This window comes from Molothrus ater, chromosome 4 (assembly GCF_012460135.2).
Source record: "Molothrus ater isolate BHLD 08-10-18 breed brown headed cowbird chromosome 4, BPBGC_Mater_1.1, whole genome shotgun sequence".
NCBI lineage: Eukaryota > Metazoa > Chordata > Aves > Passeriformes > Icteridae > Molothrus > Molothrus ater.
In genome coordinates this window covers 9,526,303-9,543,692 of record NC_050481.2, presented here as the reverse complement: position 1 = coordinate 9,543,692, position 17,390 = coordinate 9,526,303, and positions in this window count along the sequence as shown.

The window sequence follows — 17,390 nt, the reverse complement described above, 5'->3', positions numbered from 1 at the left end:
CTTCTCAGCCCATTTATCCATTTCCAGGCTTGAAGGAGATGAAAAATAACTTGTCAGGAACAGAAGATTTATATGCAAGGTGGCTTTAATAATTAAGATAACATTTTCTGTGTTCATTTATACTGAAATTTCTTGATTGAATTCCCTGGAAAGGAGCTTAGACATCTTGGTCTTGATAAATCTAATTCTAACATGTAGTGCCTGAAGTTCCTACAAAACCAGTAACTTAGAGAAGCTTGTAAATGAGAAACAATTGGTTCTCTTACCCAGAGTGGCTTATTCTGACAGATCTTATTTCTTGACAGATCTTTATGTTCTTTCATGTTACCACAAGAAATGGGAAAGAATCACTCTTTTATTACCCGTGCTAACTCTTGCGTTATACTGTTGTGCAGCCACACGCTGTGTTCACATTTCAGATATTCTGTCTGGTTAATCAGTGGTGATAATATTTATTGCTGGTATTGCTGATATTTATTTCCCTACATCTTTACATATTGGAAAGAGGCAGAGAAAAAACCTCTATCAGTACAGCAAAACACCCCTCTGGATAAGGGCTGACCTGGATCTCTTACTGAAGGAATTTTTAGGGGCATTGCTTTGTAAATGTGCTCTTAATTACCTACAAAACAGAATAAATACAAAATTAACTGTTCTGGAGAACCAGATCCATCAAAGATCTGGTCTTTGGTGACAGAACCTCCAAGCTCCTGTCCTTTAATTCAAATTGACCATTCCTGATTTCAGCCAGAGCAAGCCCCAGTCTGTGCCATTGCTGCCTGAGGGCTTTGCACATCCAGGCCCAGGGCTGATTCCCAGCTGGGGAGGCAGGGACACAAAGCAGCAATTCTGGGCCAGCAGGGTGTGCCTGCTGCTGGCAGGGCTGGGGCTCAGGGTGCTGCCATGGCCTCTGTGCACACAGCACAGGCAGCTTCAGCCCTGCTGGCAGTATTGGCTCTTGGCTGTGTTAATTGAATTACAGCACAGCAGACAGGGAGAGCAGAGCTTTGCCATAATTGCTATGGGTGCCTTTTGTTGGGGTGTCCCACAGGAACAGCTGTGGGTGACACTCTGCTCTGAAATAAACTGTTGAGATGAGTTACTCAATCTTCAGCTGGTCATGAGAACTATAAGTGAGGCATTATTATAAGGAAATGTTCATTCTAAGAATGGCAAACTGTTAACATATATACATATATATGTATGTGGAAGAAAATTTTTTATTAACTTCTCAATACAGTTGAAGTGGGTATGTTACAATTTTCAAAATGTTCAGAATTTTTCCAAGGGTGTTTTAAACCTGACTTGTTGTTAAAGTTGTAATTGCAAGAAACAAGTTTACCTTTTAATGAATGAAAAGGCTTTTATTTCTTAATGGGAGTGATTTTGAAATTTTAGTTTTCACTTGAATTTTAAATTTTGCTCTTTGTTTTTTTCTTTTTGAAATTTTTGAAAGAGGGAGCACAATATCTATAAAACTTTTACTCCAATAGAAACAAAGTTTAACTCTTTTTGTGTAAAAAGTTAGTGGTCCTGAGTAGAAAAAGAATTTGCAGAAAACATGAATATTTGCTCTAGAAAAATAAATTAGTGCTGCATTTTAGGAGGTCCCTGTGAGCAGAGCTTTTAGCACCCAGCAGTGCCCCATCACCAAGGGCCTTTGCTGTGGGATATTCACTTATATGAACTTGTTAAAAGGAGACCACCATAGCTGCCTTGTTTGAAAAGCCAGGATCTTGCCCTTGGCAGTGAATCAATGACAGCAAATGCAAAGCAATAACTCTGTTATGTCAGTCCACCCTCCCTGCAGTGGCCTGGCACCCCATGTGCAGGGAGCACAGGGAAGGATGGATTCCCTGCATCTCCTCGGGGAGGGAGAAGGACAGAGGGAGAGAGAGAACCTGGAGCAGAGTCGGGAGTGCCCCAGGGAGGCGGCGTTCTCCTGCTGAGGGAATTGCAGCTGCTCTGGATGGCTCTGCTGGGCTCAGCCTGCTGCTGAATCTGCCCTGCAGAGGCAGAGTGATGAACAAAGGAGCCAACACCCCAAATCCTGCTCCCAGGGTTCTGCTCCATGGGAAAAATGGATGGACTGGGAATTGGGAAAAGGCAACTTTGGTTCAGCACCGTTCAGCTCTCCCAGGGAATAAGGAAACAGAAATGTGGTTTTGTGAGGGGCATTTTTCCTTTGTCAGAGCACAGGGAGAAGGAGCAGCAGAACTCTTAAACTGACATTTAGGAATGATGAAGTTAGCAGGCAAACAAGTTGTGCAAGCCCTGTACTGCAGATGCCTTTGAGCACCTTTCCCTGGGTAGAGGCACCTAAATTGCTTTTCATGGCCCTGCCCTTTTCCTGAGATTTCTGTGTGCAGCCTCACTCTTGCAACTGATCTCAGCAGCTAAAATTAATTAGCACATAAACACACCTAGAAAGCCTGTAAAACTTCATTTATGCCTGCAATATAAGCCAGAACATTTGGCAATGTTAATTGAAATGATAAAAAGCTTTCTAAGGCATCGAGAGCTCTTTGAGTCAGTCCTCCCCACCTTGGTTTAATGACACAGTAAATGCTTGCTTTTCTGGATATCATTATGGTTTTAAACACTAAAGAGTGGCAAATTCCATTATCTTGTGTCAGGGAAGCCTCCAGAGAAGATAAAAAAGCAGTTAATAAACAAGATTACTTTCCAATGGCAATTGCTCCACAATAGAAAATTCCCTGTGTGACCTTCTCCTTTAGGATGTTGATCAGTTCATCAGCTCAGTCCCATGGGAGTTGCTGCCAGCAGTTTTCCCTCCCTTTGGGAAAAAGTAAATGCAAAGTTTCTGCTGAGGGAAAAGAAGGAAGGAAGCAAATAGTGCAAGTGCCTGGTTTTGTCTGGAAGGGATGGCTTTAGGCAGATGGCTTTAGCACAGACCCCTTTAGCAAGCAGCATCAACAGACTACAGTGGCTCTGCTGAGCCTTTTTCTTTCCTTTCAATGAGGTTAAAATGCCGTATTTGTGTGTACATCCCAAAGCAGGGAGCACTGTCCATGGTCAGGGCTGGCAGGACTCCCACACCCCTCTGCCTTTGACCAGTCTGTGCCAGGCTCTGGTACTGGCTGGCAGCAATGCCCTGCAGCAATGCACATTTGGGGCAGCATTCAAAGGTCTCACTTCCCCTTCATACACAATCTTGTGTTTCAATGCTAATTTACTATTTCATCATAAATGAACTAGGGCTGTGCTGTTTTCCCCCAATTCCCTGCTATGCACAGGCAGTATTACTTAGTCCCCAAAACATTTGCTTTTTCTTGATGCACTCACCTCAGAGTGAATATTTAGTGTGTATTGCTTTTTTTCCTAAGTGTTAGAATATTTTATTAAGGGTGGTTTTGCTGTTGATAATTACGTAGTTTACTTTTCATAATTATTGTGATATTTGCATAGTTTGCTGCTTTATAACAGTGTATATTGAAAATAACTTTTCTCCCTCATGATCTCCAGCAGTAGGTGCCTTTGCCCTGTATTTAGCTTCTTTTCTTCTTAGCTGTGTAATTTTCCTGGATGCCTTGAAAGCAGACTTGATCTGACATTGAAGCCTGGCTATTAGCACATCCCAGCCTTTTCTTTCACCCCTTTTGCCCAAGATTAAATGCCTTTAGGAAAGGGGGTTATTTATGGTAGCCACTTGGGAAAAAACCACCATGCTTCCACTGTGCCTGTGAGAGAAGAAATCCAAGAGAGAAGTGATCAGTGAAATTTAATTCAGTATAAAGAATAAAACTTCCAGGTTGTCCAAGGAGCTGGATGTTGTTGTGCCTCAGGAATGCAGCTGGTGCCTGTGGCAATGTGTTCAGGTGTCTGTTGGGCCTTTGAACTGGTATCACCCTGCATTCTTTGTAAATAGCATGAAGCCAAGTTACACATGGAGTGGATTAAAAGCAAGTCTGGAAGATCCCCATCACTAATTACAGAGGCATTTCATTAACAGTGGGAATTTCCTGCAATTTGGGAGAGATCTATCCAGGATGTCCTGGAAGAGTCTCTTGTGTTTGTGACTGACTTGTAAGGGACCTGATTGGGTGACGCCTTTCCTTCTCTTGCTTTTGAGAATTCCTTTCTTTTCCAAGACAGAGTTTTAAGGCTTAATTCACATATCTACTAAGAATGCACTGATGCACAAAAGATTGACCTCTACTAGTGTAATTGCAAAATATTCTGATTTATTATTTTGCCTGTGTGTTAATATTGTATCTGACCAGGGACCAGATGGGCAATTCTGGAACTTTGTTTTAAACCACACAGTCAGAAAACACATAATCCTGACTTTTTGGGTCTGTTAACTCTGCTCCTTTGCTTGTTCTTCTGACTTCACAGCTGCCATCTACTGCACAGTGTGCAGGTAAAGGTGCTGGTAGGCCCTGATGTAGGGAATGTTGTGCTCTGGTTTATTTCCATCAGATTTAAAGCTCACACCTTGATTTGTTAATCCTCCTATGTTGAGAAAACCAACCCTGTTCTTTTGTGTTTCCATCACACACGTTCCTCCTCTTTGTACAAAACTACTCAGCTGGCATTGGCCAAGCTCCTTTCAGTACTTGAAATAAAAGCTGAGCTGCCGACAGGCATGTGAGGGACTTTGCAGAAAATCCCTGGGCAAGACTGAGTGCTGGCAATGACATGGAGCTGTTTGTCATCCAGCAGATGGTTCAGTCCATTCTGATGGTCTCTCAGAGAGCATTTGCTGTCCTGTTCTAAGGTTCTGAACTCAAAAATCACCCAAATCCAGAGGCAGAAACTGCAGCTGCAGTGAGGCACTGCTCACAGCCTGGCTGTGCTGTCTGAGGCTCTGCTGCAGAGGCAGGACCTGGGAACAGGCTAGAGAGATTTCCACAGCTGCCTTCCAAGGTGTTAAGGCAAGTGTGAGCCTGGAGGGCAAATCTTTCTGTAACGGGCATCAGCTGCTGCCTGGGAGTCTCTGTATCCATTTTCCTGTTTGGCCCTTTCCATTAGCACTGGAGGGTTTGTTTCAAACCAGAGGCTGCTTTTTATTCATTACAAGGTGTTGGGGACAGTAGTGTGTCTGTGCTTCCCACAGTGTCCTGTCCCTCTGTTTTGTGGTGGTAGAAAGGACAAAAGCTAATGTGCAGCATTGTTTTTAGTCTCATCAGCCTTTCTTATAATGCAGATTCTTCCTCAGGTAGTTTGGTTTGCCATCCTACTGTTCCTAAAGTTTTAGCTCCCTGCAATGAAGTAATTTCTGCTGTGTGGAGCTGAAGCTGAAGATGCCCCCAAAACCAGGTAAGTCATTTCCAGCCAGGTGTTCAGTGCTGGCCTTGATAAAACTTTTGGAGGACCTCTCCAGCTGTGTGTGTTCTGGAGGCCAAAATGGCATCTCAGCGAGTGCTTGCAGTGCTCTCTGTGCTCTCAGCAGCACCTGGGCACATCTGCAGTGCACTGGGGAGTGTGGATAAAGCAGAAGGTGCATTTGTACAGAATCATTCACTGTGGTGTTGTTCCTGCAGGACTGGGGATGCAGAAATCAGTGAAAAGCTCTTGTGAGTGAACAAACCCCTCTTTGCAGTCAGCAGCAGGGCCTGGCTGTGTTTAGGGTTTCTGTCAAGGTACAGCCCCTTGTAGTGGGAGATTTTAAACCAATGCTTTCAGCTGAGCCAATGCTTTCTGCCTTCAGCTCCCACTGTCTCCAGTCAGGCTGATCTGTGTGACACGTTCCTGTCATTAGCAGATCATCAAACAAGCACCTTCTCCGAGGAAAAGCTTTGCCTCTTCTCCACAGGCACTTCAGTACCCTGTAAACAAAATGGGCTCTTGGTCACACTGAAATCACTCTGCCTGAGGGGTGTTAAAAACCCCAAACGCTCCAGGGAAGGTGGATGATGAACCACCCCAAAATGAGGAGTTCTTGTGAAGGTCCGAGCTCCTCTGAAGCTGTAGCCATGTAAGGATTATGCTGCAGTTTGCTTTCTATTCCAATTTATATCAGCTTTTGTGATCTAATTCCCAGATCAGGTGGGCATTCAGGCATAGAGAATAAAATGTAACTCCTGTTGTATGTAAGATCCAGCCACTTACACAAAAATGTGAACAAAAGCAGCACAAGAACACAAAAGTGTTCCAGCATCCATTAGAAAGAGTTCCAATTTCCTTTCTAAATGTCAAGCACAAAATCTATATTTCACATGCAAATAACAGTGGAGTGTTGTTGCTAATATACTCCTGAAATTACATTTTCATAGCATGACCTTTCTTGCTAACAATAACTTACATTTTAATTAAATCTGTGGCCATTTTCCTTTCATGCCAAATATCCCCATGCTGTGTATTACTGAATTTTCATGTCAGAGAAGAAAGTTTAAAGGTCACTGACCTGAATTCTTCCTGGAGTTAAATTTTTTCAGTAATACACAAAAGAAATGACACATGTGCACTGTCCCTACAGGTTTGCAGAAACACAAAACTCTCTTATTTCACTGAACTCTGCATGTCAGGGTGAGAGAGAAGGATTTGGCAGGGTTTAACTTCAGTGCAGTAATCCTTGTGGAGAACATGGAACAAAGATGGAGTTTGGAATGAAGTCCTGGCAGCTGAGCCTTGCTGCTGAAGCTGCAGGGTCCTTCAAGGCTTTGTGATCCTTCAGGTTGGCTCCTCCTGTGGAACAGGAGTTGGGTCCTGCCTTGGGTGGGGATGTGGTCCCAGAGGTAGCAGCTCTGCTTTCAGCTTCCTGTCACTGACCTGTGGCACTGAGACCTTGGCAAGTTGTGAAATTCTGTGGGGGTGTTTGCAGGGACTGGGGAGGAAAATACATTTAGTTCTGGCTCTGAGGAGCCACAAAATGACACAGATCCAGACTTCTGCTAGGCTGATGGTTGGGAAACTCTTTGGAAAGGATTTCCTGACACTGACCTGTGAGATCAGAGATTGAAGGAGAGAGTGGAATTAATTCCTGGAGGCAGAGGAACTTTGCCATAATTACTTCATTGTTTATTGGCCTTGTAACAGTACATGGGCAGTGGTGGTTGTCTTGTACCAAGTCCAAATGCTGCCTGCTGGTAGCAGAGTGACAAATCAAGGAAGAAGCAGAAATAATCTATCTCATCCTGAAGGAATAAAAGTCTTCCTCGAGATTTTTAGGAGCTGTGAAGCTTGGATGGAGCAGTTTTTAGCAATGGAGTGAGTTTAGTGTACAGCTGAGTTTCACAGCTTCTTACAGGGTCTGGGCTATTCCAGGTGTAGTTTTATAAACACTTTATATCAATGTTTCAGTGAGGGTGCCTGAGGGCAGGTGACTTCCCATGGCATCTCCTGCTGTGGCTCCAGCAGGAAGAGAAGCTGCATTTACAGCTCCTGCTCTCAATTCTGGACCAAATCCTTCCTGTGGAGGAAATGCCTGCCTTAAACATGAGTAATAGAAGCTGGTGTAGTTTGCTGTTAGGTTGGCATGTCCAGAACTTTTTTTGAGAACTCACAAGGAATTCATTTGAGGAATTAATTGCTGGAAATATCTAAAAAAAAGCCACCTTACCAAGTTTTTCTTACACCAGGCACTAGAATGTGTCTGTGTTCCTGAGTTTTCAGGGTCTCAGGGGCTTTTGTTGTTGTTGATGTCCTCTTTTATCATCAATTACATAATGATGACAAGAGATAGACAAATATAAATAACAACAACAAAGCAGTGACATAACCACAGCCACTTATCACAGGGCAGTCATCAGCCAGGGGAGGGAGCCAAGCAATGGAGTGTGTGCCACTGAGCTCTGGATAACTAGGAGCAATTTCTGATCAGACTGAGCCCTTGCTTCACATCAGTGCCTCTCTAAATAAAACAAGGAACACCCCCATGGCACTGTGTTTATAAAGAGAAAAATACGAAGGGGGAAGAAATAAGCAACCCAAGAGCCATATCCTGCAGCTGCAGGCAGTGATGTGAACAGAGGCTTAAGAGTTTAATTAAGCTTGGGTTGGGCTCTCTTCATTCTCAGGAGCTTTAAAGAAGGGCTCCCATCACTTGCTCTTGGGGCCAGCTGGAAAATGTTCCAGAGAAGTTTGGCTTCTGGCACAGGACTCTGCTGAATCTCCTCAAACATCTGCAGCAGCACAGCAGGAGCAAGGCCTGCTGAGGAGGGAACTGAGGATGGAAATTCCTGCAGCCACTGAAAGCTGGCAGTGAGCAGAGCTGCCAGGGAAGTGACACTTCCCTCAGAGCTGGCAGGATCAGGGCACAGGGACGTGACACAGGGAGGTAACAGCACTGCCTTGGGCAGCTCTGGTGCTCCCAGGTGAGGCAGCCACATCCCATAACATTTTTGGAGGAGAAATGAAGGAGCAGGAAGAGGATAAACTTCATTCTCCTCTGTTTTAGTGGCAGCTGGGGAATAAATCAAGTGGAGCATCCTGGCTAAGCACTCACTCTAAAGAACAGCACAAGCTTATTAAGGAATAATGTGTGTGAAATGCCTCCAGTGATGGAAAACCTGGGGGTGGCCTGCAGCCAGAGTCCTATAAAACATTCACTTGTGCCAGTGCAAATTTGCCTGGCAATAAATGCCTGTGCTAATTAGGTTTTGAAAGGGTTTAGGTTTTGTCAACCTTTTCACCTGATGAGAAAATAGTGAGGCTCTGCATCCCCAGCTTCACACTGTGGTGAGCTCCAGCACTTGTGTTTGATGGACTGATGTGGCAGAACAGAGAAACAAGGGAGAAAATGTTGCCAAAGTATTTGGTAAAAAAATTGTCTCCTGAAAATAGCAGGAGAATTTCTTGGTGTAGACACTTCATTCTCAACATCACCATCTTCTGTGCTGCACTTCCTCTTGGTGTGAGGCTCAAGGAAGAAAACAAGGAGTGAATGGAACAAGGCTGCAGTTAACATCTGCAATGTGACACAGAAAAGGTGACTTCTGTGTCTTGTTAAGTGAGGGGAGGGTTGTGGAGGTCAAACTCCATAAAGATGTTAGAAATGAGGCAGCTTTGACAGGAGCAGGGGAGAAAAGAATGTAATTGCCTGTTGATGTTATTCCTCTCCAGTGTCTTTGTGGTGGTGCTGGGCTCTGCTGGCTCCTTTCACCTTGGGCTGCCCAAAGCAGCTGCTCCTGGCAGCCCTCCCTGCGTTCCTGACACAGACAGCAGGGAAGTTGTGGCTCTAAGAGCTGCCAGCTGGTTGGGAAAGGTAACTCTCCATTTTTACACACTCTGAGGTGCTGCAGCCATTAAGCAAGATCCTTCCAAGTTACTGTAAGCCTTGCCATTTTATGTAAGTGAATAGTTGAGTGATTTTTGTGTGGTTGTGGTTTGGGCTTCTTTGTTCTTCATTATTCTCTGGGGTTAGAACTGACTCTGAATAACCTAAAAGATTAGGTGCTCCATTTCCTTAAGATGAAAAAGCTTTTTGTAAGGATCAGGTTTCCATAAGCTCTTCTGTGTGTCAGAGGCAGACTGCAGCTCCTCCCAACTCATTGCAAGTGCAGCATGTTTTACTGATCCATGAATTCAGGTGTGTGCAAGAGAGAGGGAAAGAGGAAGTCAGAAAATCAGGGACAGGATCTCACTGAGGAACCGGAAACAACTCAGAAATGAAGCCACTGGTTCAAAAAGCATTTAAATGTATGTGTTGCATTTAATTATTTAATAAATCCTGCAGATGTCCTGAAGATCCATCACTGCTATAAAGCAACATGAAAACAACCCAAAAAATTAAATATTTGACTGAATTGCCAGAATTAGAACTCCAAATTTTGCTCTTTTGCCTATGTTTAAGCATTTCCTAAATGTTCAGTTTTTGCTTGGACACAACCATGTAATCTAGCACTTTCTATTTACTTGATGTTATTATTTACTCCGGAAATTTTCTAAGATTTGAGGTTTTAAATTTTAGGCTTCTGTCCTTCTAAAAGCCAAGACATTTGGAAGGTCTAAATAGAATGAGTACTTTTTCAGGTTTTTTTTGCAGAAGAAAGAATTTATTTAACCCAAAATCTGAATTTAAATTAATATTTCCTTTTGAGGAATTAATTAAACTTAATTATTTTTTTCTGCAAAGTGGCATGTGCATAAAATCTTTTTAATTTTTGCCATCTTTGCTCACCTGAATAATTCTTAATGCACTTGTGGTGTCAAGATGGAAAGGCTAATGGTACTGCTGAGGGTACAATTATGGGCTACTCTCTGTTTTTCCTTGATCTGGAAAGAAGTGTTCAGTGCATTCAGCACTCTGTCATTTGTCTGACCTGTCCCCTGTGAAATTTACTCAAATCTGTCTCAAATCTCACCACATTTATCACTGGTGAGCATGGGCATCAGCCTCTCTGCTGTACTGCCACTGCAGGGGATGGGATCAGAAACCAGCACCTAGGGAAGGGTTAAAGAGACCTAAGGGTGCTGGTCAAGGTGACAGGAAAATTCATTTCTTCTTTCAGTTCTGGTTTTGTCTGCTGAGATCCTGAGGAAATGCTCAAAATGTTATCTCAGCAACTTCCACTTGTTTTTAATGTGATTTATCATTCCCCATTTACAGCAGAGCTCCTGCTGCTCACTTTATACTTTTGTTCTTCATTGTTTTGGTGAGACGTGACATTAATTTGCCTTCACATCTTTTATTCATTTCAACTATGCAAAAACTGCCTAATATGTATTGTCACATGGACTCTGGCAAATACAACACATGATTTTAGTCAGGATTGGAGAAACACATGCACAGGTATTATGAAGAAACATAGAATTGTCTCTTGGAGGAGGCTGTGACAAAATTTCTGTGTTTGTAAGAGAACTCTACATCCCCTTACTGCAGGCAGCCAGTCCATTTCTGTGATGGTCCCTGTGCTGTTAAACAAGCCCAGAGCAGCAGCCAGGGATGGAGTTTATTTACTGTTTATTTACTGAGCTTGTACATGAGGGATAATTCTGTTTTACACTTTCCCAAGCCAATAGAAAGCAGTTGAGCACAACCTCCTTTAAGTGCTTTTCTGCCATTCTGTTTTCATTAACTTCAGAAGAAAGATGGGATTACCCTGGCTCACAAATATTTGCTTCTTAGGAAAAACAGTTCAGGTGTCAAGGTTTGTGGCAGTGTAAATTGAGTGATTCCATCTGGTCTTAAAAATTACTCAACCTCAGCATCAAATCCCATGGTAGAAGATTCAGAAAAATGCAGAACAACCTAATTTGGCATCCATCACTTGAGGAGCCTCTCTCCCTTTTTACTAAGATGGATGAACAGAGATCTGTCATACCCATGTGACTTCCTCTGGGAAGCTGTTAAACTTCTGGAAATCATCCTAGAGCCTCTCACTTCTCAAAAAGGAGAATGTCTGTGAGGTAAGGGAGGCTTCAGGTGCTTCTTCCAGGGTTCAGGTCTCCTCTGGAATTTGCAGTTTTCTGAACTAAATTAGCTTAATAATTATTAAATCTGCTTCATTCAGTATTGGTACTGTTAAGGACAATGGTACCAGTTGTTCATTTCAGTAAATAAAAATTCTGGCTGACTCCCAGCTCAGTCCCATCCCTCCTGTTGGGGTATTCCTGCCCTGCCTACCACTGGCAGCAACACTGACCTTGGTGGGAAGTGCCATTTTTATTTCCTTATTTAGGAGTTGGGTATCCTGTGTCCTTCCATGAATGTATCCAGACTGGAGCCATAATGCACTCCATAAATCCAACTGTTCATGTTTTCAGGGTGTGATTGTGTGAAATCACTGCCTTCTATGGGTTATATTTAAAATCGTGACAGAATTCTCTTTATGAAATTCAACATTTTCCAAACAATTGAGAAGCTTTAGTTCTGGGTTCTAATTTTCCTCTACAGAAGTGAAGCAGGACCTGCAGTGTGCAGAGAAACACCAAAGCCCCACAGGCCAGGGCAGGGGGTGCAGCTGCTTCCCTCAGCAGTGAGAGAGGAACATGGGACAGTCGGTCATCTTCACTTCATGCTTTGTTGTCACCTTGCTTTGATAATTAACCTTGAACCTTTGCTTGATAATTATTCCTCCAGAATACAAATAAATGCCACACTGACCAGAACATGGCCAAGCAGTAGAAGAAATGGATTTGGTTTTTAGCATAAAAGATATTTTAATGCAAGTTGATTTGGCAGGAAGAAGCAGTCAGGAGCCATCCAGATACCCAAAGTCTCCTGGCTGGGTGCTGAGGTGGGTAAAACAGAGATTGTTCCCATTCCACGGGCAGGGTGTGCCACCAAATCCCTGCAGGGGCCGGTGCCAGTGGCAGGAGTGGCAGTGGGGGGTGCTGTGCCAGTCAGGGCTGTGGCTCTGAGCAGCAGCAGCAGCAGAGACTGAGAGCTCCCAGCTTCTCCTGAGCCTCCTGGAACCTGCTGGGCTCTCCTGGGGCTGGGAGCTGCTCCCAGGGCAGAGCTCAGGCACTGCCTCCCCCAGGGCTGCAGGGCCTGCGCCATGGCCACTGACCAGAATGGAGAGACCTCCGTGAGTGTTACAGCTTTTGGGGAGTAATGGTGGTTAAATTGGGGCAGGTTAGTGCTAAATGCCAGTGTGCATCCTGCCAAGGCTGCTTCTGCACAGAAAGCACCTAGACTTTGTTAATGCTGAGAAAGATTAGAAACTCTGAAATGGAAATCTTAAAGAAAGAGAAAAAGCAATGTTAAAAAAGCCAACACATCAAAACATTCCAGCTGTCAAATTTCATGGTTCCACAAGGAATCTTGGATCTTAGCTTCTGGTCTTGGGTTTGTAGCGTTTTAATTAGACTTCAAATTCTACTAAGATGAATATATGTTTTCCTATTTTTTTTTTTTTGACAGAAATCAGTTTTCAGGCCATTAGCATATTTATATAAGTAATATTGAGAGCGACCCTTAGTTAAAAATTCACAGTAAACTAACTTTTCCCTTAATATACATGATATTTTAGAGCCACTTTAATTACCCATAATGGAACACAACATTAGTCTGACAGAAATTCTCACAGGAAAAATATGATCTATTTATATCAATTAATTTAGCTGTGTCAATTTGACTTTAAAGGGACACTTAAGCCTAGAATTTGGTTCACCCAGAGTTTGAGCATTTAAGTCACACCAGGGGAATGGAAGAATATTCAACAGAAGTGGAATATCTTTTCCCTGTATAGGCAGATTTTGAGAATTTATAAATGTTTCCAATATCTTCATGGTTAGATACATAAAGCTTTATTTTAATTAGGCAGGCACATGTTAGGATACATTAGGAAACAAAATACAACCAATGTATGTTTTCAATACGCTGTTCTGCAAGCACAGAGATAATAATTTGAAAAAATAATTTATTTCAACTCCAAATGTTACATCACAATGTCAGAGAAATGAATACAAATGCTGCTGTTTCCAAGAATTAAGTAGGATTTCAGCTTTAGCTCTCCATCTCTTTCCCTACTAACCAAAATGAAAATGTAATGCCTCAAAGAAAGTTGTTTCATATTTGTAATCTTTGATACCAGCATGATTAAGAAGGGCATTAAGAAAGGTTGATTTGTACACAGTGCTGGAAAATCAGTTCTGTCTGGGAGAATGATAAACAGTGGAAGCTGCTTTTTAAATAGAAGTAATTGCTGATACCTCTATATCTATGTTGTAGCACTATTTTTAATTTGGGGGTTTTTATCTCATTGCACACCATAAAAGTTCCAGATGGAATTGGCATTAGGAAAATTTTAGAAGAGTAACCATTGAGAACAGTCAAAAAAGGAGAGCCATTCCATATTCAGCCCTTTTGCCTGCTGGCCTAGATTCTTGGTGAGATGGAGTTGTGGTGTGAGGAAAAACCATTCCAAGTTCCTTGGGTGTGCACTGGAACAGGACCATGAGCTGGAGGCAGTTCCTGGGCTCAGACTTGTGGGTCTGGGCTGCTTAAAGACTTGGCCAAGTGTTTAATATTGGGATGGAGCCTGTTATGGATTGTGTTTCCTTGTGTACCAGTATGGGATGAAATGCTGCATGAGTCTGTGCTGAGGCCCAGGCACAGCAATTTGTTTGGTCTTTGCAGGGAGGAGGAATAAAAGTGGAGCTGCATGAATTGAAGGTGACAGAAAAACAACATTTGGGAGGTATTTAAATGTGTCAGCCTCGCTGGGTGTAGGTAATTTCCTTACTTTACAGGAAGATTTCATCTCTGCACGTACAGCAAAAGTGGACAAGGAATTATTTTCCCAGGTAATACTTGTTCTTGGAGGCATTAAAAGTTTCTCTATTTGTCTAATGATGAAATGAAGCTTTTCTGAAGTTAATCCCCTGATAATTTGGGCACTGAGTTTACCTGGAGTTTGGTTCCTGAACCCTGACAGTTGCCCTGTCCTGAGCAGGGATGAATGAGTTACTTAGAGGAGAGGAGCAAGGACTGGATCAGGATTTAGGATGAAAATGCAAGAAGTCACATTTCAACTAAAGAAAAACTTTATAGAAAAGATTAATTTGAGAAAATGTTTTAAACATGCTTTGGATGAAAAGGAAGTAAATGCAAAAATGAAGTAAAAAAAAAAAGATCCAAAATATTTGCTGCATGGTTAAAAACACTCATTCTTTAAATCAGATGAGCCAAGTTCTTGCTTAACAAACTCACATGGATGGCAGTGCCACTGCACTGTTATCTTTAAGGCCAGCTTGTTTAAGAAATAGGAAACTTGGGCTCAATTCCTCCATCAGCCTGAGGGCATTTGAGTCCTGCCCAGGAACTTGCTGAAATCATGATGAAGTAGCTAATTTAAAAAAATTGTATTTTTCTATGAAACATTACTTGTCAGCCTTTTTCTCATTGTGGAACACAGTGCAGGGAATCTATATTTTTTTTCTGGTTCACAGAGTTTGCCATCTCCTTTTTGCAGGAGAAATCAGCATATTTTAATATTAAACCAAACTCCTGAGTTAATAATTTCCCTGTGTGTTAGCTCATTAGGAAGTATCAGCTCTCCAATGCATTAATTGAATGTGAGCAGTGTCACCCGCAGTGACACTGCTGAATTTACTGCCCAAAGATAACTTGGGGATAACGAGACCATTCCTTTCCAAATGACTTCTGAAACAAAATCACTGCCCTTAGAGAGCCTCATTTAATTCATCTTCTACATGAAGGCACTAGTCAGTAGGAAGAATTTCTGTTTAGCCCCACTCTTATGAATATTAATATTTAATAAAATGATTCTTTGGTTCATGAATACTATAAATGAGTGTTCAGAGCTCCAGCCCTGAAAGTTACCAGCAGTTATTTCTGTAGCTGGGTTCTTGTCAACAAAGTCTCTTGCTTTCCTGCATTTAATTTATACAAAATGTCAACCACAGAATTATGGTGGAACTCTTGTTTAAGGGAGAAAAGCATTAATGAGTGTGGGCCGTGCCTGCCCTGAGCTGCACTTGGAGAACTCCACTGTGTGCCTGCATGTGTGATTTGAGAATTCACATTTACAGCACCTGACATTTGAAAAGGTGTAATTATGCTAAGATCCATAAATAGAAGCACAGCTTTTAGATTCCTGTGTGAACAGAATCCAATTTCACTATCAAAATCGTGTAAAAAGCCTTTTTCTTTAAGAGAGCAGAATGAACCAACCTTTATCTTTTCATGCATGCTGCATTAACAGGAGCGAATCATTAAATCTGTCTCCCACATTTCAGCCCCTCAGGGGCTCCTTTCTGACACACAGAATTCCTAAATCTGAGACAGCTTCAGCTCCCATGGGGGTCTGGACACTGAAGCTGGACTCAGGCTCTGCCCACACAAACAATTTGCCATTTCTGTCTGAGATTTACACCTCGGCATCTAGCAAGAATCACAGGAAATACAAAAGCAAACAATGTGGTGCTTGTGCACTCTTAATTTTTAAAAATCTTTTTAAAAAGATTTAATTAATTCTGTTCAAATGACCTTCCTAAGTACCAGAAAGAGATGAGGCATTCATGTGACCCTCATAAAGGGCAACATCCCTCAAGGAAGATTTTGCTTTTTTGAGACTTAATTCAGTGTTTCCTGGAAATGTGGAGAGATCAAGTATTCATTGATCAGCATTTTCCTCCCTTTACTTGTAAAGTACTTTGGAAAAAAAATAAATTCAGTTATTTTGCTTGAAAGTGCCCTCAAAGGGCATGAAGATATCTACAGCTGGATCTGAAATGGTTCTCATAAGGAAAGGGAAAAGATAGCTGGGAGAGTTTGCACTCAAATCGAAACATTCACTGCAGTTTTATGTTCTCTGTGCCATTATCAAAGAGGAGCTTTTACTCCAAAATTGCACATTTTCCTTCAAGAGGGATTCACTTTGTTGTGCTTGGTTGTACCAGAGTTTTACAGATAAGTGTGATTCTGCTGGATCTCCACCTGTTTCCCTGTGCTGTTGTGTTTCAGGGTGTTTGGCTGAGTATTTTTATTTTCTGTAATCCTTCAGGTGAGTCATGCTTTAAATGAGTTTCTGTTCTTTATTCTTCATTGTTGCAGTGTGAATAAAGGAAGGGAATTCACCTGCTCTCTTTGCTAATTGTATCCCAGCAAATTGATACCAAAGGCTTTGCAATCACTCCCTTCGTACCACTGGAGTGGGAATAAAGGCAGGGAATTGTCACTGGGGTAGTGTGACTGTCACAGCACTGAACAACTGCTCCTAAGCCTCTGGACATCATTACTTCAAGATCGATGAAGTGCATGTCCTCCTCACTGTGCAGCAGTGTCTTAGATGATTTTGTGCTTTGTTATGGATTTAATTCCACCCCCAGAAATGCTGTATAATTATTGTGGCTACATATAGAATAATAGGATGTTTTTAGAGTAAAATGTATGTTGATGTGCTTCATTTAAACAACTGATTATTGGAGGAGGCAATGCCATTTTTGCAGTACCCTGTTTACCTGTGAGAATTCTCTGAGACGTGGCAAGTTGGTAATTGGTGCCAGCAGGCTGTGACTGAGCTCTAACATTTCTAGAAGCATGTAAGTTTAAATGTTGTGCCTGCTAGAAACACATTTCTGCTCTTGTTACCACAACTGAGCAAGATGCAGCACGTGAAGGAAGATGGAGAAAGGGAGAGTCTGAGTTTGGATTTCTGGCATAATGTGGGGGTGAAAATCAGTCCTACCTCTGTTTTCAAAATGGTGTGTCCTGTCATGTTGTCCTGTCAGAGCATGTTTGTACCCAGTGTGGTTTCCATTGCTCAGTTCCTGTCCTAGGCACTGTGCAGAATTCCCCCAGGCCTGATGAGGGTGGGTTGCAGTGGGTGATTTTTAAATGCTGTTACAGCTGCAGGGACTGGGACACTTCTGCTCTCCTGCCAGGCACTGCCCAGGGCAGGCTGGATCTCCCACCTGGACAGGCTGGATCACAGAGCCCTTGTGCTGTGGGTGTAGCAGGCACGTAGGTTTGTGTTGCTGCTAATGCAAAAAATGGGAGGCCTGACCTGGAACAGGAC